Source organism: Rattus norvegicus, chromosome 3, assembly GCF_036323735.1.
Source record: "Rattus norvegicus strain BN/NHsdMcwi chromosome 3, GRCr8, whole genome shotgun sequence".
Classification (NCBI taxonomy): Eukaryota; Metazoa; Chordata; class Mammalia; order Rodentia; family Muridae; genus Rattus; species Rattus norvegicus.
The window spans coordinates 62603986-62627451 of NC_086021.1; positions in this window are offsets into that span (position 1 = coordinate 62603986).

The window sequence follows — 23466 nt, forward strand, 5'->3', positions numbered from 1 at the left end:
ACTCACCTCTGAACTCTGACTGGCATATTCTTGCCTAGACACTTTTTTGATAGTCACGATTCACATCTAGTGAGAAGGACTCACCACAGCGGTAGAACATTATGTTCTTCTCCACCTTGGTGTTGTTTCTGTCATGTATTTTCCTCCTCAGCAAAGCACCGGTTTGTTACAATGCTGTTTTTCAACCACTAATTGTCTTTTTAAATAAAATTTAAAGTCAAGAAAAGTATCTTTCATATTTACTCAAATATATGTCATTTGAGATACTTTTCCTTAATCGTGCACCCAGCACGCATTTTCTTCTAGCTTGTCTATGTTTAGACATCTAGTAATTTTTTAAATATTCCTCTTGTGTTAGTCTCTTGGGTGTGAATTCTCTTAGCTTCCTGCTCATCTTTTTGCAGTGTTCATTTAACCTACAAATATTCACTCAATCTCATATTGTGTGTTGAGTTTTGCCACATTAAGTATGATGCTTTGTTGACTTTGGCTGTACTCTTGATGAGAAATCTACAGCAAATCTCACATTTGTTGTACTGTACGTAGATTGTAACTCAGTTCTTCGGTCCTTTAAAGTTTTCTCTATAGTCTATCACAATTTGACTATGATTTTCCATGCTGTGGCTGTCTTTCAATATCTATGATAATATCTTTCATCAAATTTAGGTATTTTGGTTACTATTTTTTCATGATTCTTATTTGGTACATTCCTTATTCTCCTTCCTTTCTCCGACTGCAAACATACAACAAATCATACATTTAGCTACTCAGTACTGTGTACAGGCGATGTAAGTCCAAATAGTTTTTGAGATTTGGTTTGAATATATTTTTATGTTAGTGTATTTAGTTCACCGATTTTGGCTCTTCTTGAGGCTTTCATGTACTGGTAAGCCTATTGCTTACTTTTCCATTTCGAATGTTTCGTTCAGCTCCAGAAATTGTATTGTTTCTCTTAAAATTATTCTATTTAATGTCACATTTATTACATTTAGGTTTTCCTTTAAATCATGAAGCATGCTTACTAATTTTTCTTCTCTGCTTTAATTCTTCATTTGGCTATGATTGCATATTCATCATTTTCTGTAAAGTCATATTTGTATATTACATTTATGAGCATCATATATACTATAAAACACACTGTTTTTATGGTTATTTTTTTTTTACTTTTTTGTTTTATGTTTTGTTTTGTTTACTTTTCCTTAAAGAATGTTAAACTACATTTTGCCATAAAGTATTATTTTATGGTCGTTTTGTTTGGTTTCCTCTGTTTGTTTTAAGCTTTGTTAGACTATGTTTAAAATAGCCTACCTCTAAGTTCATGATGCAGCAAGATCTAGACCGTGGACAGTTAATCTCTGCATGCCCGCAATCCTCTTTGACCTTTGGGAATTTTCTTGCTCACAATTCTGGGTCCCTTGGTCTCCTCCAGCTCAAGTTTCAACTGATACAGTAGTCACCTGGGATTCAGCCCAGCCTGTGACTCTTCGTGGCTCTTAGGTAGATGGGAAATGATTTCTCGAAATAATTCCCTCTTTGCCAGTGCCCTGTCCTGAGGAATTCTTTCGTCTTCTTTTTCTTTAGCAGAAAGATTCTTTCTCCAGAAAGCAAGAGAAGAAGCCATTTCCCCTTTCCTCTCCACTAGGCACTGGACAGCTTAACTTTCTGCTGTCCAGCAGCTGAAAATGTTTGCACCCCACATTCACTCTAGTGTTTTAAACATCTTGTTGCTTGTGCTCGAACTCAAGTCCCTAGTCATTCACCGATTTCTAGATGAAAATGAAACAGCTTTTCCTGGGTAGCAAAGAATCATAGGGCAACCTGTCTCATGAATGAAAGTGTAAAAATTCATAGGAAACCCACCAAGGCATAGAACTTGACCATGAGGCAACAATTACTCTGACACTTGAATGGCTATGCATTCAAAGTGAGGACCACTCCGGGGAGTGTTCTCTGTGTAGTTCTGATTAGTTTTATGAAAGCACAGAGGAGGTATAAAACAAGACTTTCTCTGTTTGGGGATAAATTAGAAAATTATTTATTGAAGGGCAGAGGGATTTTTGAGCAAACTCTAGAGGGATAGAAAATGCAAAGAATTGAAGAAGGCAGTCCATATGTGGAGGACATGAATGGCTATCATATGGAATAAATTGATCTGTAGGCTTGTAGCACAGCAGGAAGACCATGATTGTACCTTAGTAATACATTTAATCAGAATCAAAAAAACTCCTCCTCAACCCTGCCAAAAAGGATTTAAAAGTTATGTATTTCAGTAGACAAATGTATCATGGGAAAGTCATTAGCAAGAACCATGGCTGGATATAAACGATGTCTTTCAATTACAGACCCCCACTATGGTTATAAAGTTATTTTTTCTTTAATAATGGAGCAGAATAGAAAAGAATGGAGAATGTCTTTGTACATATTTCCAGAGTAGTTTTCAAAAGTTTTATTTTACCAACTTACATTTGATTTTAATTATATATGTCTATAGTAAGTCATACTCTAAATATATTTCTTCAAAATGTTAGCTGTCGTGTTAGCAGACTATTAAAATTGTCCAGTTGAAATATTATGGAGTTTAGTCAAAGCACTTAAAAATGGAAAGTGTGCCGATGATAATGAAAAGACAAAGGCTATAGGATTGAGAGCTCATTGAGTTTTGAGGCTTGAGAGTAACAGAATGGTCATTTTGATTCTTTAAAACGATGTGCTAGACATGTGCTCAACCATTTAGTTACAGCCTAACACAGTGGAATCTTTGAGTTTTTCACATACATAGTAGAGTTTCTGATGAAGATTATTAACATGACATATGAGGAATAATACATTTCTGCAGGCCACATCATGATAGACAAATACCAGAAAATGCAGAAGGAGTAGTTAGGGAAGCATCTAAAACATTCCCACTCCTAAACATTGAAAAAAACACAAATCAGTCCTATAGTGACCCTCATTTGGAGAAGGAAGTTTATCTGACATAGAGTATAAGAGCAGAGTAATATAGCAACTCATATACCAAGTTAGGAAAGAAACCAAATGAAACCAGACATTTTTTTCACAATACATTATTTTATTTTTTGTCTTGAGCAAAAAAAAAGATTTGATGATGAAGTAAAGCCCATTGGATGATTTTGACAAAATATAGAAATATAGAAGATCGACAGAACTGTACGTTATATGTAGTGCATGAGACCTTAAGCCCTTGATGACATTTATCTTCACTTGTGTGAAGAGATTTAATAAAGTAATTTATTAGGTCCCTTCTCACTCATAAAAAGAAATGTCGTAAAAGACATATTCCTTCATATATTCTCCATATATTGAGTATTAATCCTTATATTACTGACACAGTGTGGTGTGCTAAATTTTCCATGCTTCTGTTTTAGACCAAAACAAATGTAGTTGCTAGGGGAATCTTAAATTTGGGGGGCAGAAGAATTCCAAGAATGATAGATGCTCTCAAGTTTCCCAATTTGGAGTGCATATTAATTTTCAGAAAAGAAGTGACCTTGGAAAATGAGCTGAACATCATTTCAGCTGTTTAAATTATGACACCAAATAAGATATCCAGTCAGTGACAGAGGTAACATTTTACAGGCAAGGAGTCTGCTTCCTGGTCTTTACTCTCAGTGAGACTGGAAAGACAGTCACAATGGTGTGATGTCAACCCCTCTGCTCTCAGAAAAACAAGTCAATTCCTAGTTTATTTTGTATAAGACAGGCGAACCATCACCCAATAGAGCACTGTACTTAGATGACAAGTATTCATGGTGCTCATTTCCATATTACAAGTAAAAGATAAACAAATATTTTATAGATGTACATTTAGCCCATAGATAAATAGGAAGACAAAGGATTTAAGGATCTGCTAATTCTAGCTGATTTTATTTTAGTCAATGATAATGATGCCAAGTAACATTTAAACACTGACGTTCTGGGCCACGCTAGTTTGGTGTTTTGTTGCACCTAAAACATTCACCTTTGCCTTTCACGCTCACCTGCACGAGAGAACGGAACTGTCATATTCAATAAATTTTTAGGTACATCTTCCGTTGTTTGAGGCAGGAGCAAAATGATGTACTATGAAGCAAATATGAACTGATTTCAGAAATTGACACAAATTCCTACACTTGACACAAAGTGACAGTTCTCTTCACAGGGAAACTGCTGACACTGGGCTAGATTTTCCTCCTCAAAGCAGACTTCTTTTCTGCAGCTTGGATAAAAGGGAAGGGGTTCCAGGAAAACAGACAGACGCTGCGGTTTCATTAACTGTCATAGTAATGGATCTATGAACACCACAGCTTTCTCGGTCGACGCCCTAAATGGAGATTTTCTTTCTTCTTGGAAAGCTGGCGACGTGCCTGGCAATGGCAGATACAGAGTTGGAAAGTCTGATCCAGTTGCACCTGGTTAGGCAGAAGTCTTGCAAGAGCAAAGGTTGTGCTTTCTTTGGGAGTGCTCACTTCGACATCTATAGCAAGAAGTCACAGGGCGATTAGCAGAAGCAATATGGCCGCTTTCTGTTCTCTAGGGAGGTTGTATATGTGTAGAATGCACAGGCAATGTCTAGTAGTTCAGTGAGTACACTGAATACTGCAAGTACAGGGCCTCACGTGGAATAAATGCCCATGCATTTTAAGTTTTGTGCCAGCTTTTAAAACTTTTGGCAAATTCTAAAAGATTCGCAAGTGTATGAAAATAAAAAAAAAACAACCTAGGTTTTTCATTTCGAGCGCAATTATTGATAAAAATTACTCATATAAATATATTGATAGCCATGAATAAAATTTCCCGTGTATTTCATAAAGTCACAGGTAAATAAATTACATCAGTTACCAGTTAGTAAAAAGCAAGGGAGACATCAAGAAAACTCTTTCTAACACAAAAGAGTCAGACAATGAGAATGCAAAGAATAAAAGCTTTGATGTTATTCACAAGTCACTTCACTTTCTCGACAGAAACAAGACCGATGTGTAAAAAATTCTCCTACAATCAGATGAGTGGGTAAATCAGAAATCAGAGCAGAGCTGTGTCAGCAAAGAGAGCCAAGTGGAGAGCAGCGCCAGCTGAGCAAACGTGTAAGGAACGGAACGGGAGAGTCAGTTAATTTTACCCAATGCCCTTTGAAACGCTTAAAAGCCACTGCTGCATTGTGCAGGGGTGTGTGCTAGCGGAGCAATGGGGTAAATGTAAATGAGTTAAATGTGTAGATATTGAAGGGAATTTGGTTTTTCCTTGTGTGCTCTTTGAAGCCCACCCTTTTGGAAATTGAGCTGGTTGTTTTCACTTGCGAAAACTTTTGGAAGGGAAGATACCAAGCAGAACACATCGTTTTTGAAAAGTATCAGTTAGCAGAGATGAAACGGCCTCTGTTGATCTAGTTCAGGAAGAGTACAGGGCCCAACAGGACCTTCTGCAAGGACAAAGTAAAGAAGTTGGCAGAACTTTGTTGGATAGTTTTTTGTTTGTTTGTTTGTTTTTATGCATGACAGTTTGATATCATGTCTGAAAGTTCATCACGTAGAACTGAAGTTTGGCATAAACAAGACACACACCAGATTTTAAGAGAGATGAGAATAATCCCCACTTTTGGATGAGTAGTAAAGCTGCCATGAGAGGCTTCTGTAGATCATCAGAAGAGACGGGACTTTTGAGAGTCCTCTGGCTTCCGCGCCACTGGGCTTCCCAAGAAGGAGTAAGTCAGTTTGTCGTTACTTAAAACACAACTTTGCTTATCTAATTTAGAAGGCTGGATGACTGTGTGCTGGATAAATGTGTGCTGGTTTTAGAATTTACTCTAGAAGCCAATGGGCTGAGATAAATATATGCTGTGGGTCAGCAAGGCGAAGGTATGTGCTTTCAAGCCAGTGATTTTAATTGGATTCCTGGGACCCATGTTAGGAGGTAAGAACTGCTTACTAGAAGTTGTCCTCCAAGCCATCCCCTCCAAGCCATCCCCTTGCACACACACACACACACACACACACACACGCACACACGCACACGTGTGGAAGTATACCTACGCACTGCATAAATAAGTAAATAAATGTAATACATTTTAAACAAATATTCAATGCTTTTTACAGTACCAGCAAATGCTGCTAAAGATTCAAACATGAGCCGAGAGAAAAGCAACAGGACAGTAGGCGGGAAACGCTCTCTTTTTAGGGAAACTCTGAAACTGCAATAGCGTGGCCTCCTCCCACCGTGGTACCAGAGCAGAAGACGGAGTCTGGGAGGCCTATAAATAGGTGTGGGCAATCTGTACAGACTCCCCAGGCTCTGGTTTTTCCTCACAGTTTCAGAGTTGCTTAGAGCAGCCTGCTAGACGAGAGCACAAGACATACGCCAAGAGAAATGACTGCCAGCCAGAGTGACTTTGACTCGTGAGCAAGTGTTGAAGGGGAGAACTAGCCAGCCTCAGTGATGGACACTGAACACCGAGAAATGGCAAGCCCCAGGGCTCTGAGTCTAGACCTGGAATCATATCTAAGTTTCTGGCAGCTCACATCGGCCTGAAACCCCCCATAGTAGAGGAAGAGATGGGAAAAAATGGGTAGGCAGAGAGATAATTTTCCCTAATACTTATTCCAGAGAGCCCAAGTTTCACCTGGAAGGACATAAATTGGCAACTTTTCAGCATCAGGGGATGTGGGGACTTGAGAGCAAAATTAATTTCAGTTAGGGAAGAATAAAGATCATTTCTTAAAGCCTTGAGTTGTAGATTTGGAAAACACTCTGCATAAAGCAGACATGAAAAAGCCAAAAGGAAGAACTGAGAGACTGCAAAGTGGAAATGGGAAATGGAGAACATCAGGTTCGTATGTTTTTTGAAAAATTCTTTCAAGTGTCCATAGAACGTTCATACATATTCAACAAATTCCAGACCACAAATAGGTCAAGAATAGGCAGAACAAGAGACCTCTGGTGACAATTTACAAAGTGTAAAGCCTTAACATGGATCTCATATCAAGAGTACCTGTGGTGGCAGTCTTATCAAACTATGAAGATGCTGTCATTAGCACAGGCTGATGCTGACACACCAATGAAATTCAGAGCCTGGAATCTACTGAAGGAATCACATATACACATACACATATGCACACACACACACATATAATATGTATGTATATGTATATATATGATACATATATATATATATATATCACATTTTGTATATGTCAGTGTTGTTTTTTACTTACTGAGAGAGCAAAGATGGTTGGTTCTACAAAGTGAATAGATTTTAAGAGAAAATGCTAATCACTACCTATACCTAAATAGCTTCCAGAACAAGATACATAAATGACTCTTTTGTAATAATATTGAGGAAAGGTTTTGTTTCATTTTTGTTTTGTTTTGTTTTGTTTTGTTTTGAGACAGGATCTCCCATAGCCCAGGTTGGTTTGAAGCTTGCTGTGTGGCTGAGAGTGACTTCTGATCCTCCTGCCTCCACTTCTCTTGTGCTGAGATTACTAACTCCTTCCACTCACCAGTTTTCTTCAGTGCTGGGAGTTTATTTAGTCCAGGGCTTCATGAGTGTTTGGCAAGAACTCTATTGACTGGGCTGCATCTCCAGCCACACTTTTCTTTTCTTTTTCTTTTTTTTAGTGTTAGGGACTGAACTTTGGGCCTCACATGTGTTAGGCCAGTTCCTGCCCATGATCATGTAGAATGGTAGGGCAGTGTTGCACCTGGGTCCTCGGATTCCCAGTCAGGGCATCTTCATGTGACTCTGGCCACTTTTTCATTTAAATCAATTGTGGTTATTGTTCTATGATGCTGATTATCAGCACTTAACACTTCGCAGAAGGGATTAGAAACTTCCAGCTTCCTCATCTTTCCCTTAATATTCAAGACGCAGAGTTTAAGTAAGATTAGATTGGATAACCCAGCGAACGCATGTTGGACTCTCATTATTTACAAATTTTCTTTTTATTCAGACAGGAACTACTTTTTGATCTTTAAATACAGCACATTTATCTTCCCCCAATAAGAAACTAAGATCAGAGAATACAGCCAAGATTCTTTACTGTTTGAACGGATGATATCTGTAATGTACATAATAGAGATAATGCAATTTGTAGTTTTATAAATTTGCAAAGTTTGTATAGAAAACAATAACGATTGAAACATCCAGGATCAAACATCAAGTCGATAGTAAGTGGCTTGTCTGGGGAGACAGCACATTTGCTGTGCAAGCAGGAGGACCTGAGTTTGGACCATCAGTATCTATTAAAAAGAAAAAAAAAAAGGTCTGGCAGCAGCATCCAAAATTTTCATGCAAGGAGGCAGGAACAGAAAGATTCCTCTTCTTGCTGGTCAGTCAGAGTAATCGAGTGGATGAGCCCCCATATCCAGTGACAGACTTTGTTTCAAAGAGCAAGGGATTCCACATGCACACATGCACTTGCTCATTCAAATGCAGACATGTGCATGAACATCTATCACAGATGCATCAAAAGCAAATTTTTAAATCAAAGTATCAAGGGGTGGGGTCTAGAGAGATGACCCTTCGGTTAAGAGCACATTGATCTTCTAGAGAATCTCAGTCTGATTCCCAGTACCTGCATCTTGTAGCCGTCTGGAACTGTAACTCCAAGAGGGTCAGATGACCTTGGCCTACATGGACACCCACTACACGGACATGCAGACATACACAGAGCTAAGAAAATAAATTTTCAAATGTTTGACATGTAAATAGTTATGCACAGATGAATAATTTACTCTAACGACATTGAATTTGTTAATAGTTATTTTATTTGAAAGACAGTAAGGTTCCTCTTAAAATAGGTAATATCACTTTGACAAACTTATGAAAAAAATGTTTAAATTACATGATAAATTCATAAACAATATTGTTAATTATTTCTTTGTGCTTACTAATGTATTCTGATTTAAACATTCTTTGACGTTAATCAAAGTTTGATCTAAAATATTTTTACTATAAATTTAGTGTATAATTTTATTTCACTTTGCTCATTACCTTGAGTTGATTAGTACATTTTTTGTGTATAATGTTTTTGATAATAGGCTCAAATTAAACAAAATTTTTATTGATTTATAGTAAAACTTTTCATTGAGTTGTCTTAAAATGTTAATATACAAGCACCTACATCTTATATGTAATTTAGTAGACATTTTTATATATTGCCTAGAGACTATTTAAAGTACATGTTTAAAATATGATTTGATGTAATAGGACATTTAAAAATACAATTTGGTAAAAATATTGAATATGCTTATTTTATGAAGAACACCTCTTGACAAATCGGTATTATTTCATCAGTCTTGAATAGAACAAAAAACATGGAGGAAAGGAATCCAAGAAAAAGTCAAAGGAACAGATATAGATTCAAAGTCCCACTCAGTGCACACTCAGGAATACCATAAAAATAGCAAATTGGAAGCTATGGCTTATACATAAAGGACTTGTAGAGTGTGTGTGTGTGTGTGTGTGTGTGTGTGTGTAAATATTTATATATATAATATGAACAAATATATTTTAATTTATTTAAATATATATAATAAAAATTAAAAGTAGGTAAAAAATTTAGGGTGGAGAGTTCTGAGGTCTGTGACTTTCTCTGTGAGTCTCTGTGTCTGTTCCCATCTGCTGTAGGAGAACTCTTCTCTGATGATGGCTGAGTAACACACTGATGTATGGGTATAACAGTGTTATTAAAAATATTCATATTGCTATTTTTGTTTTTTGTTTTGTTTTACAGTAGTAGTATTGGGTTTTTACCCTAGGTCCTAGAATATCTCTAGTCACAGGTTCTTTGTTACCCAAGCAATATCAGATATGGGTTTGATCTCACGGTGTTGGCATTAAGTCAAATCAGATACAGGTAGGTAACTTCCACCAACTTTCTGGCACCATGGTACTAGCATATCTTAAAGGCAGGACACTATTGTAGATAAAGGATTTGTGGTTGTGTTGGTATGTGTTTTTTTCATAGCCTGAAAAGTACCTCCCTCTACCAGAGACACGATTACACAGGGATCAAGGCTCTATGTAGGCATCATCTCAACTTCTCTATGTTCAGTGAGCTGTATAGGTGTTCTCTTCAGCAATAGGGTCTTGCCATCAGTTTGCGCAGATCAATTTATAGCCGTGCCAGTAACTGGGTTGTTTGAAGGTTCCCATGGAGCCACTTTGGCCATTAACTAAATTAGATGGAACCCAATTCTTGTTCTGAAGGCTTCATTTAGTGAGAAGAAATGTCCACCCCTTGATACTTTGATTTAAAAATTTGCTTTTGATGCAACTGTGATAGATGTTCATGCACGTGTCTGCATTTGAATGAGCAAGTGCATGTGTGCATGTGGAATCCCTTGCTCTTTGAAACAAAGTCTGTCACTGGATATGGGGGCTCATCCACTCGATTACTTGGTAATTTCATTTAGATTGCCTTCATATAGGTATATAATTTAAGAAGTGCCTACTGTATTAGGTTTCTAGTGTACCCCTCAAATGACATTTAGCTTTAACCTTTTCTTCTCATCCTCCACACTCCACTCTTCACTTTACTCCAGTTCTCCGCATGATCCTCATGTTCCAGTCCCCACCCCCAACCAAACCATAACTTTATTCAATTTCCCTTTCCTAGGAAGAGATTCTCACCTAGATGTAAACCTAACATTTATGGTTCTATGACTCATAGCATGGTTATCACTCACTTACTATCTAATATCCATATATCAGTGAATATATACAGTTGTCTTTCCTGGTCTGGGTTACCTCACTAAGGATGATTTTTTTTTCTTCGTTCTATCCATTTGCCTGCAAATTTTCACGATGTCATTTTCTTCAACTGCTGACTATCACTCCATTGTGCAAATGTACCATGTTTTCTTTAACCATCCTTCCATAGAGAGGCATGGAGGTTGTTTCTACCTTCTGGTTTTTATGAATAAAGCAGGAATGAGCACAGCTGAGCAAATGTCTCGGAAGCATCCTGTGGGTATATGCTTAAGAGTGATTTACCTGGTTCTTGAAGTGGGACAATTGCCATCTTTGTGATGAGCGACCACACTGATTTCCACAGCGGTTGTAAAAGTTTACAGTTCAGCCAGTAGTAGATGAGTGTCCCCATCTTTATCAACATGAGTTGTCTTTTGTTTTATTGATCTTGGCCACCGGGACAGGTGTAAAATGAAATCTCAGAAAAGTTTGATTTGCATTTCCCTGATGGCTAAGGATTTTGAACATTTCCTTAAGTGCTTCTCAACCATTTGAGCGTTCTCTCTTTAGAATTCCCTGTTTAGATATGAGCCCCATATTTAATTGCATTATTTGGTGTTTCGATCACTAGTTTTTTTGAGTTCTTTATATATTTTGGATATTAACCCTCTACCAGATGTGCAGTTGGTAAAACTCTTTTTCCATTCTGTAGTCTGTCACTTTGTCCAAAAGATGGTACCCTTTGCCATAGAGAAGCTTTTCAGTTTCATGAGGTCTGATCTATTAAGTGCTGATCTTAGTTTCTGCACTATTGGTGTTCTTTTCAGAAAGTTGTCTCCTGTGACAGTGAGTTCAGGTTATCAGGTTCAATGTATCTGGTTTTATGTTAGTTATGATGAGGTATTGAATTTTGTTTAGCGGTGGTAAGAATGGATTCCTCTACACTCAGCCATCCAGCTTGACTTCAACGCCTTGATGAAGATGCTTTCATTTTCTTGTTTCTTTATTAAAAGCAATGTGCCCATAGGTACATAGTTATGTCTGTGTTTTCAACTTGATGCCATTGATCAATATGTCTGGTTTTGTCCCAAAATCATGCTGTTCTTATTACTGTAGCTTGGTAGTATAACTTGAGGTTGGGAATTGTTATATCTCTAGCATTTCTTTTATCAGTCAGGATTGTTTTAGCAATACTGAGTTTTCTACATTTCTTTTTTAAATTTTACTTAATCTTTTCTTTACAGTCCAGATTTTATCCTCTTCCCAGTCCACCCTCTGACTGTTCCATATCACATACCTCCTCCCCTCCTACCCCCTTCCCCCGTCTCCCCAAGGATGAGGATGTCCTCCCCTTACCAAACCTCTCCACCCACTGGGGCCTCCAGTCTCCTGAGAGTTAGATGCATCTTCTCTGACTGAGTCCAGACCCGGCAGTCCTCTGCTGTATATGCATTGGGGACCTCATGTCAGCTGGTGTATGTTGCCTGGTTGGTGGCCCAGTGTCTAAGAGATCTTGGGGTCCAGGTGAGTTGAGACTGCTGGTCCTTCTACAGAGTTACTCTCAACCTCAGCTTTTACCAGCTTTTCCCTAATTCAGCCACAAGGGTCAGTAGCTTCTGTCCATTGGTTGAGTGTAAATATCTGCATCTGACTCTGTGTTTCTATATGACTTAGAAGATTGTGTTTTAAATTTCTGTTGAAAAATACGTTGGGATTTTGATGAGTATAACATTGAGTCTGTAGATTGTTGAACCTGTAGATTGTTCTTGTAGGATGGCTATTTTTACTATGTCAATCCTACTCCTCTATGACCATTGGAAATCTTTCCACATTCTGATATCGTCAATGTCTTAAAGTTTTAATCATATAAGAATTTCAGTTATGTGGTAGAGTTACTCTAAGTTATTTTATATTTTTTGAGGTTATCATAAAAGGTGGTGTTTGCCTGGATTCTTTTTCAGTCTGTCACTAGTACGTAGGAAGGCTACTGATTTTTGTGCATTATTTTTATATGCTACTTTGCTGGAACCTCAGTGGGAGGAGTTCCCTGGTGAAATTTGTGTGTGGTGAAATTTCCTATTCTTATTCCCTTGATTTCTTTTAGTTGTCTTTGTGTTCTAGCTAAGACTTTAAAGTCTATATTGAGTAGATATGGAGAATACACAGCCTTATCTTGTTCCTAATTTTGGTGGAATTGTTTTGAGTTATTTTTCCCCATTTAGGTTGACGATGGCTATAAGCTTATTATAAACTATGCTGAGGTCTCTCTCTTGTATCCCTAATCTCTTTGGGACTTTTTCTCATGAAACAATATTAGAATTTTTCTCTTTTTTCATTTTTTATGGGCTATTTTATTTATTGCCATTTTAAATGTTATTCCCCTTCCCAGTTTCCCCTCTAAAAGCTCCCTAACCCCTCTTCCCTCCCCCCTGCATTTTGAGTGTGCTCCCCCACCCTCCCACCCACCCCTGCCTCAGCACTCTAGCATTCCCTTACCCTGGGTCTTCGAACTTTCCCAGGACCAAGGGGCTCTTCTCCCAGTGATGCCAGATAAGACAATCTTCTGCTACAAATCCAGTTGGAGCACCTCATAAGTGCTCTTTGGTTGGTGGTTTAGTTCCAGGGAGCTTTTTTTCGTGTGTGTATGTGGGGGGGGGGCTGTCTGGTTAGTTGATACTGTTGTTCTTCCTATTGGATTGCAAACCCCTTCAGCTCCTTCAGCCCTTGCCGTAAATTCTCCAGTGAAGTCCCCACACTCAGTCCGATGTTTGATTGCATGCTTCCACATTAGCTATCCTTTAGATGTAGGATCGGTAAAGATCTTTTCCCAATCTGTTGGTGGCCGTTTTGTCCTAATGACAGTGTCAATTGTCTTACAGAAGCTTTGCAGTTTTATGAGGTCCCACTTGTCAATTCTTGATCTTAGAGCATAAGACATTGGTGTTCTGTTCATGAAATTTTCCCCTGTTCCTATGTGTTCAAGGCTCTTCCTCACTTTCTCTTCTCTTAGTTTCAGTGTACCAGGTTTTATGTGAAGGTCCTTAATCTACTTGGACTGGAATTTTGTACAAGGAGATAAGAATGAGTCAATTTTCATTCTTTTACATGCTGACTGCCAGTTGAACTAGCACCATGTGTTGAAAATGATGTCTTTTTTCCTCTGGATCATTTTGGTTCCTTTGACAAAATCAAGTGACCAAAGGTGTGTGGGTTCATTTCTGGGTCTCCAATTTTATTCCATTGATCTACCTGCCTGTCTTTGTACCAAATACCATGTGCTTTTATCACTATTGTTCTGTAGTATAGGTTGGGGTCAGGGATGGTGATTCCCCCCAGAAGTTCTTGTATTGTTGAGAATTGTTTTTGGTATCCTGAGTTCCTTGTTCTTCCAGATAAATTTGAGAATTGCGTTTTCTATCTCTGTGAAGAACTGAGTTGGAATTTTGATGGGGAATTGCATTGAATTTGTAGATTGCTTTTAGTAAGATGGCCATTTTTACTATGTTAATCCTACCTATCCATGAGCATGGGAGATCTTTCCATCTTCTGAGGTCTTCTTCAATTTCTTTCTTCAGAGACTTGAAGTTCTTGTCATACAGACATTTCACTTGCCTCGTTAGAGTCACACTAAGGCATTTTATATTATCTGTGACTATTGTGAAATGTGCCATTTCCCTAATTTCTTTCTCAGTTGATTTATTACTGATTTCTTTCAGTTAATTTTGTATCCAACCAATATTCCAAAATTCTCACTACAGAGAACCTTCTCATAGCATAATGTATAACATACAGTGAATAGGGTAAGAGGCAGATAATGTTTGGGTTCTCTGTGGAAAAGAGACACTAGCAGAAAATTAGGCAGTTAGAAAAGAGCATAAACACTATATATAAAATTTATGTATGCATATGTATGTGTATGTTTATGTATACATGTAAGTTTATATTATTATGACTTATCAGAGCTATTTATCTAATCAGATATTCTCTAATAAATTATAAGGCAGAGCTGATGTCATGGGGGTGAATTAATATATTTGAAAGCCTCTGATAGGAGCAGATCATATATAAGGAAATTCTCAGCCTAAATGTGATGAAGAATTTAGAAAGGCTAGAATGATTTAATCTCATTGCAACAAGTTGCAGGCTAACATAAAGATGTAATTGTGTAGGTTTTATATTTCATTTTCAAAAGCAGTTGTACTGTTTCCTTAGGCTGACACAAAAACCTCATGTAAACTCAATATTATGAGTAAATAGAATGTACTTAATACCTATATCTACATAAGAAGAACATGTTTCTTATGCAAAAAATTTTAATGTTGTTTTGAAGTAGTAGGTTATTATAAAATGTAATTAAACCAATATGAAATATAACATGAATTACATTTTAAATTAAACTATATTTTATATTGATGTTAGTATAGGATTTATGATTTTGAAATTATGTTGCTACCTGTTTGCAAATACACAATCCAAAGCTTATCACTTTAAAATTAAATTATTCTCTGTAGATGTATGAAGAATATAAATTCCAAGATATGTAATATGTAAAGTTAAGAATTCATTTTAAAGTCTTCATTTATGACTCCTTTTGTGATTTTGATATTGATTGCCCTTTTTCCTTTGCTCTTGTACTGAAGACAATCCCATGTATAATATTCTCTGATGAGAGTCCTAGTATAGAACACTACGAAGACAACTGAAAAGCTAGGTGTGGCAATGTGTCCATAATTTAAACACTCATGAGTCTGAGAGGTGGATTGCTAAACTTTCATGGCCAACCTGGATTACACAAAAATAGTAGGCTAGGCAAGAGCTACAGAGCTTTAAAAAAGGAAGAGAAACAGGCAGGCTGCAGAAACATTGTGCACTGTGGCAGTTCTTGAGGAGAACCACAGATTTATGGAGCAGGAGACAGAAAGTTAGGCGTCCTTATACTGTACAGGACAGTCTCTAAAGGGAGGATTTTCCTAAGTGTTGCAGGGCTTTGCAATATCATTATGGGTAGTGGAAAGAGCTGTAAATCTTGATAATATTGAATCTCACATCTTCTGGTTTTTCTCATTTCAAAAAAAAGTGAATTAGAATTTTATTATTTATAAAATTTTCTAAAACTGGTTAAATATCCACTACATATAATATCCACTACATGTAACTTAAATCATAAAAATTCAACACATGGAATTTAGTCGTCATTCTGGAAAACGCTGTAACTCACTAGCAAGATCCTTCATTGTTCATGAGTCATGGACTAGATACTGCTTTGGTTAATTGTGTGTTCATGTCAATTGTTCTTAAGAAGGCAGGCATCTAATTAATTCACCATGTCACCTAGTACAGTTATTTTCCAGTCTTTAAAATACTGGAATACATATGCATGCACAAATAAGAACTTGACAAGCTGCTTCCTCTTTTTGTATCTTTTTCTGTTATAATCTATGCATTGAGCTGATGTATGGGCATATATAATTTCAACAAGTGGAAATTGTCACACTGGATAGCTGCATGTAGAAGAAGGAAAATAGTTCTGAATGGGTCAAGGACTTCAACATAAATTAGACAGATACTCTGACTCTGATGGAGAAGAAAGAAATGAATAGACCTGAACTCAGTAGAACAGGAAAAACTTTCTGAAGGAACCAACAGCACTACCATTAAGAAAAGCAATTAATTAAATTAAAGGGACTGCAAGAAGCTAAAAGATCTGTACAGCAAGGACACTTCCATTTGAGGAAAGCAGCAGCTTATCAAATTGAAAAAAAAACCCACCTTTACCAATTATATATCTGTTGGAGGATATCTAGAATATATAAATAATAATATATAATATATTATATAATAATAATATAAAAATAGGACCAAACTTGAACATCAAGGAAACAATAGAATAGTTTAAAAAAGGAGTATATATAGACCCCATGAGAGAGAGAGACCTCACCGCCGGGTCAGGTGGGCACTCCTGAGGCTGCAGAGCGGAAGAGACCACCAACACTGCTCACCCCTGCCCACATCCCTGGCCCAAGAGGAAACTGTATAAGGCCTCTGGGCTCCCGTGGGGGAGGGCCCAGGAACGGCAGGACCCCTGCCTGAGACACCGCCAGAACCTGAAGGAAACAGACTGGATAAACAGTTCTCTGCACCCAAATCCCGTGGGAGGGAGAGCTAAACCTTCAGAGAGGCAGACAAGCCTGGGAAACCAGAAGAGACTGCTCTCTGCACACACATCTCGGACGCCAGAGGAAAACACCAAAGGCCATCTGGAACCCTGATGCACTGAAGCTCCCGGAAAGGGCGGCACAGATCTTCCTGGTTGCTGCCGCCACAGAGAGCCCGAGGGCAGCACCCCGCGAGCGAACTTGAGCCTCAGGACCACAGATAAGACCAACTTTTCTGCTGCAAGTGACCTGCCTGGTGAACTCAAGACACAGGCCCACAGGAACAGCTGAAGACCTGTAGATAGGAAAAACTACACGCCCGAAAGCAGAACACTCTGGCCCCATAACTGACTGAAAGAGAGGAAAACAGGTCTACTCCTGACACACAGGCTTATAGGACAGTCTAGCCACTGTCAGAAATAGCAGAACAAAGTAACACTAGACATAATCTGATGGCGAGAGGCAAGCGCAGGAACCCAAGCAACAGAAACCAAGACTACATGGCATCATCGGAGCCCAATTCTCCCACCAAAACAAACATGGAATATCCAAACACACCAGAAAAGCAAGATCTAGTTTCAAAATCATATTTGATCATGATGCTGGAGGACTTCAAGAAAGACGTGAAGAACTCCCTTAGAGAACAAGTAGAAGCCTACAGAGAGGAATCGCAAAAATCCCTGAAAGAATTCCAGGAAATCATAAATAAACAAGTAGAAGCCCATAGAGAGGAGTCACAAAAATCCCTGAAAGAATTCCAGGAAAACATAAATAAACAAGTAGAAGCCCATAGAGAGGAGACACAAAAATCCCTGAAAGAATTCCAGGAAAACACAATCAAACAGCTGAAGGAATTAAAAATGGAAATAGAAGCAATCAAGAGAGAACACATGGAAACAACCCTGGATATAGAAAACCAAAAGAAGAGACAAGGAGCTGTAGATACGAGCTTCACCAACAGAATACAAGAGATGGAAGAGAGAATCTCAGGAGCAGAAGACTCCATAGAAATCATTGACTCAACTGTCAAAGAAAATGTAAAGCAGAAAGAGCTACTGGTCCAAAACATACAGGAAATCCAGGACTCAATGAGAAGATCAAACCTAAGGATAATAGGTATAGAAGAGAGTGAAGACTCCCAGCTCAAGGGACCAGTAAATATCTTCAACAAAATCATAGACGAAAACTTCCCTAACCTAAAAAAAGAGATACCCATAGGCATACAAGAAGCCTACAAAACTCCAAATAGATTGGACCAGAAAAGAAACACCTCCCGTTACATAATAGTCAAAACACCAAACGCACAAAATAAAGAAAGAATATTAAAAGCAGTAAGGGAAAAAGGTCAAGTAACATATAAAGGCAGACCTATCAGAATCACACCAGACTTTTCTCCAGAAACTATGAAGGCCAGAAGATCCTGGACTGATGTCATACAGACCCTAAGAGAACACAAATGCCAGCCCAGGTTACTGTATCCTGCAAAACTCTCAATTAACATAGATGGAGAAACCAAGATATTCCATGACAAAACCAAATTTACACAATATCTTTCTACAAATCCAGCACTACAAAGGATAATAAATGGTAAAGCCCAACATAAGGAGGCAAGCTATACCCTAGAAGAAGCAAGAAACTAATCGTCTTGGCAACAAAACAAGGAGAATGAAAGCACACAAACATAACCTCACATCCAAATATGAATATAACGGGAAGCAATAATCACTATTCCTTAATATCTCTCAACATCAATGGCCTCAACTCCCCAATAAAAAAACATAGATTAACAAACTGGATATGCAACGAGGACCCTGCATTCTGCTGCCTACAGGAAACACACCTCAGAGACAAAGACAGACACTACCTCAGAGTGAAAGGCTGGAAAACAACTTTCCAAGCAAATGGTCAGAAGAAGCAAGCTGGAGTAGCCATTCTAATATCAAATAAAATCAATTTTCAACTAAAAGTCATCAAAAAAGATAAGGAAGGACACTTCATATTCATCAAAGGAAAAATCCACCAAGATGAACTCTCAATCCTAAATATTTATGCCCCAAATACAAGGGCACCTACATACGTAAAAGAAACCTTACTAAAGCTCAAAACACACATTGAACCTCACACAATAATAGTGGGAGATTTCAACACCCCACTCTCATCAACGGACAGATCATGGAAACAGAAATTAAACAGAGATGTAGACAGACTAAGAGAAGTCATGAGCCAAATGGACTTAACGGATATTTATAGAACATTCTATCCTAAAGCAAAAGGATATACCTTCTTCTCAGCTCCTCATGGTACTTTCTCCAAAACTGACCATATAATTGGTCAAAAAATGGGCCTCAACAGGTACAGAAAGATAGAAATAATCCCACGCGTGCTATCGGACCACCACGGCCTAAAACTGGTCTTCAATAACAATAAGGGAAGAATGCCCACATATACGTGGAAATTGAACAATGCTCTACTCAATGATAACCTGGTCAAGGAAGAAATAAAGAAAGAAATTAAAAACTTTTTAGAATTTAATGAAAATGAAGGTACAACATACCCAAACTTATGGGACACAATGAAAGCTGTGCTAAGAGGAAAACTCATAGCGCTGAGTGCCTGCAGAAAGAAACAGGAAAGAGCATATGTCAGCAGCTTGACAGGACACCTAGAAGCTCTAGAACAAAAAGAAGCAAATACACCCAGGAGGAGTAGAAGGCAGGAAATAATCAAACTCAGAGCTGAAATCAACCAAGTAGAAACAAAAAGGACCATAGAAAGAATCAACAGAACCAAAATTTGGTTCTTTGAGAAAATCAACAAGATAGATAAACCCTTAGCCAGACTAACAAGAGGACACAGAGAGTACGTCCAAATTAACAAAATCAGAAATGAAAAGGGAGACATAACTACAGATTCAGAGGAAATTCAAAAAATCATCAGATCTTACTATAAAAACCTATATTCAACAAAACTTGAAAATCTGCAGGAAATGGACAATTTTCTAGACAGATACCAGGTAATGAAGTTAAATCAGGAACAGATAAACCAGTTAAACAACCTCTTAACTCCTAAGGAAATAGAAGCAGTCATTAAAGGTCTCCCAACCAAAAAGAGCCCAGGTCCAGACGCGTTTAGTGCAGAATTCTATCAAACCTTCATAGAAGACCTCATACCAATATTATCTAAACTATTTCACAAAATTGAAACAGATGGATCACTACTGAATACCTTCTACGAAGCCACAATTACTCTTATACCTAAACCACACAAAGACACAACAAAGAAAGAGAACTTCAGACCAATTTCCCTTATGAATATCGACGCAAAAATACTCAATAGAATTCTGGCAAACTGAATCCAAGAGCACATCAAAACAATCATCCACCATGATCAAGTAGGCTTCATCCCAGGCATGCAGGGATGGTTTAATATACGGAAAACCATCAACGTGATCCATTATATAAACAAACTGAAAGAACAAAACCACATGATCATTTCATTAGATGCTGAGAAAGCATTTAACAAAATTCAACACCCCTTCAGGATAAAAGTCCTGGAAAGAATAGGAATTCAGGGCCCATACTTAACATAGTAAAAGCCATATACAGCAAACCAGTTGCTAACATTAAACTAAATGGAGAGAAAGTTGAAGCAATCCCACTAGAATCAGGGACTAGACAAGGCTGCCCACTCTCTCCCTACTTATTCAATATAGTTCTTGAAGTTCTAGCCAGAGCAATCAGAGAGCAAAAGGAGATCATGGGGATACAGAACGGAAAAGAAGAGGTCAAAATATCACTATTTGCAGATGATATGATAGTATATTTAAGTGATCCCAAAAGTTCCACCAGAGAACTACTAAAGCTGATAAATACCTTCAGCAAAGTGGCTGGGTATAAAATTAACTCAAATAAATCAGTAGCCTTCCTCTACACAAAAGAGAATCTAGTCGAGAAAGAAATTAGGGAAACGACACCCTTCATAATGGACCCAAATAATATAAAGTACCTCGGTGTGACTTTAACCAAGCAAGTAAAAGATCTGTACAATAAGATCTTCAAGACACTGAGGAAAGAAATTGAAGAAGACCTCAGAAGATGGAAAGATCTCCCATGCTCATGGATTGGCAGGATTAATATAGTAAAAATGGCCATTTTACCAAAAGCAATCTACAGATTCAATGCAATCCCCATCAAAATACCAATCCAATTCTTTAAAGAGTTAGACAGAACAATTTGCAAATTCATCTGGAATAACAAAAAACCCAGGATAGCTAAAGCTATCCTCAACAATAAAAGGACTTCAGGGGGAATCACTATCCCTGAACTCAAGCCGTATTACAGAGCAATAGTGATAAAAACTGCATGGTATTGGTACAGAGACAGACAGATAGACCAGTGGAATAGAATTGAAGACCCAGAAATGAACCCACACACCTATGGTCACTTGATTTTTGACAAAGGAGCCAAAACCATCCAATGGAAAAAAGATAGCATTTTCAGCAAATGTGCTGGTTCAACTGGAGGTCAACATGTAGAAGAATGCAGATCGATCCATGCTTATCACCCTGTACAAAGCTTAAGTCCAAGTGGATCAAGGACCTCCACATCAAACCAGACACACTCAAACTAATAGAAGAAAAACTAGGGAAGCATCTGGAACACATGGGCACTGGAAAAAATTTCCTGAACAAAACACCAATGGCTTACGCTCTAAGATCAAGAATCGACAAATGGGATGTCATAAAACTGCAAAGCTTCTGTAAGGCAAAGGACACTGTGGTTAGGACAAAACGGCAACCAACACGTTGGGAAAAGATCTTTATCAATCCTACAACAGATAGAGGCCTTATATCCAAAATATACAAAGAACTCAAGAAGTTAGACCGCAGGGAAACAAATAACCCTATTAAAAATGGGGTTCAGAGCTAAACAAAGAATTCACAGCTGAGGAATGCCGAATGGCTGAGAAACACCTAAAGAAATGTTCAACATCTTTAGTCATAAGGGAAATGCAAATCAAAACAACCCTGAGATTTCACCTCACACCAGTGAGAATGGCTAAGATCAAAAACTCAGGTGACAGCAGATGCTGGCGAGGATGTGGAGAAAGAGGAACACTCCTCCATTGTTGGTGGGATTGCAGACTGGTAAAACCATTCTGGAAATCAGTCTGGAGGTTCCTCAGAAAATTGGACATTGAACTGCCTGAGGATCCAGCTATACCTCTCTTGGGCATATACCCAAAAGATGCCTCAACATATAAAAGAGACACGTGCTCCACTATGTTCATCACAGCCTTATTTATAATAGCCAGAAACTGGAAAGAACCCAGATGCCCTTCAACAGAGGAATGGATACAGAAAATGTGGTACATCTACACAATGGAATATTACTCAGCTATCAAAAACAACGAGTTTATGAAATTCGTAGGCAAATGGTTGGAACTGGAAAATATCATCCTGAGTGAGCTAACCCAATCACCGAAAGACATACATGGTATGCACTCATTGATAAGTGGCTATTAGCCCAAATGCTTGAATTACCCTCGATCCCTAGAACAAACGAAACTCAAGACAGATGATCAAAATGTGAATGCTTCACTCCTTCTTTAAATGAGGAAAAAGAATACCCTTGGCAGGGAAGGGAGAGGCAAAGATTAAAGCAGAGACTGAAGGAACACCCATTCAGAGCCTGCCCCACATGTGGCCCATACATATACAGCCACCCAATTAGACAAGACGGATGAAGCAAAGAAGTGCAGACCGACAGGGGCCGGATGTAGATCGCTCCTGAGAGACACAGCCAGAATACAGCAAATACAGAGGTGAATGCCAGCAGCAAACCACTGAACTGAGAATAGGACCCCCGTTGAAGGAATCAGAGAAAGAACTGGAAGAGCTTGAAGGGGCTCGAGACCCCATATGTACAACAATGCCAAGCAACCAGAGCTTCCAGGGACTAAGCCACTACCTAAAGACTATACATGGACTGACCCTGGACTCTGACCTCATAGGTAGCAATGAATATCCTAGTAAGAGCACCAGTGGAAGGGGAAGCCCTGGGTCCTGCTAAGACTGAACCCCCAGTGAACTAGACTGTGCGGGGGAGGGTGGCAATGGGGGGAGGGTTGGGAGGGGAACACCCATAAGGAAGTTGAGGGAGGAGGGGAATGTTTGCCTGGAAACCGGGAAAGGGAATAACGCTCGAAATGTATATAAGAAATACTCAAGTTAATAAAAAAAAGGAGTATATAACTAAACTGAGAATTCTTAAAAGATATAACAAATTATCTGAGACTCACTTAAAAATTTTCAACATCTTTAGCCATCAAGGAAATGCAAATCAAAATTATTTTGAGAGTTCATCTTACTGCAGCCAGAATGACCAAGATCAACAAGTGAGTGACAGAACATTCTGTTGAAGATAAAGAGAAAAGGAAAGTGTATAAATTGTCAATAGGACTAAAAACTGATACAACTCTACCAGTCTTGGGCATTTTCCCAAAGGATGTTACAACTTACTATAGAGATACTTGTTTATCTATGGTTATTTCTGCTTCATTCCTAGAAGCCAGACATTGGAAACAGCCTAGATACCCACCAATGGAAGAGGAGATAATGGTAGT